Below are 1,369 nucleotides of genomic sequence, written 5' to 3'. Positions count from 1 at the left end.
TGCTACAAACCTTATCCAGAGTTAGGATTTCAATGGAAATTCAATTGATTGAATGGTAAAATTGGAATACTAACTAAGCTAGCAATTTCGAGAAAAAACACACAGTAAAATGCATGTGTTTCAATAATAGATCAAATTTTTTTCATTAATATTTTAATGTCAGATCATTTTCAAGTTGGATACTTTAGGAATCGAAACATGCTTTTTTTGGTGAAAAGAAAAAACTTTGCCTTAATTTTGTATCTCTTCTTCATTTATCTAATTTCTGTATATAAACTTCTTTTCCAAAATATTGCATTGGCAAATTATGTTGTTTGGAGCTGAGTTCCAAAGACAAACACTACAAATAACTGAAACAAAACAATAAGCAATAAACAAACAGCTCCTCTAGATGGTACAGAAATATTTGCTCTGATGTGGGAATAATAGCATATATCTGAGAAACCTGTATGCAGGTCAGGAAGCAACAATTAGAACTGGACATGGAACAACAGACTGGTTCCAAATAGGAAAAGGAGTTCGTCAAGGCTGTATATTATCACCCTGCTTATTTAACTTCTATGCAGAGTACATCATGAGAAACGCTGGGCTGGAGGAAGCACAAGCTGGAATCAAGATTGCCGGGAGAAATATCAATAACCTCAGAGATGCAGATGACACCACCCTTATGGCAGAAAGTGAAAAGGAACTAAAAAACCTCTTGATGAAAGTGAAAGAGGAGAGTGAAAAAGTTGGCTTAAAGCTCAACATTCAGAAAACGAAGATCATGGCATCTGGTTCCATCACTTCATGGGAAATAGATGGGGAAACAGTGGAACGAGTATCAGACTTAATTTTTTTTGGCTCCCAAATCACTGCAGATGGTGATTGCAGCCACGAAATTAAAAGATGCTTACTCCTTAGAAGGAAAGTTATGACCAACCTAGATAGCATATTCAAAAGCAGAGATATCACTTTGCCAACAAAGGTCCGTCTAGTCAAGGCTATGGTTTTTCCAGTGGTCATGTATGGATGTGAGAGTTGGACTGTGAAGAAAGCTGAGTGCCGAAGACTTGATGCTTTTGAACTGTGGTGTTGGAGAAGACTCTTGAGAGTCCCTAAGACTGCAGGAGATCCAACCAGTGCATCCTAAAGGAGATCAGTCCTGGGTGTTCATTGGAAGGACTGATGCTGAAGCTGAAACTCCAATACTTTGGCCACCTCATGAGAAGAGTTGATTCATTGGAAAAGACCCTGATGCTTTGGGAGGGACTGGGGGCAGGAGGAGAAGGGGATGACAGAGGATGAGATGGCTGGATGGCATCACCGACTCGATGGACATGAGTTTGAGTGAACTCTGGGAGTTGGTGATGGACAGGGAGGCCTGGCA

This window comes from Bison bison, unplaced genomic scaffold (genome assembly GCF_000754665.1).
Source record: "Bison bison bison isolate TAMUID 2011002044 unplaced genomic scaffold, Bison_UMD1.0 scf7180017864331, whole genome shotgun sequence".
NCBI lineage: Eukaryota > Metazoa > Chordata > Mammalia > Artiodactyla > Bovidae > Bison > Bison bison.
Note: the sequence above shows the minus strand (reverse complement) of the source record.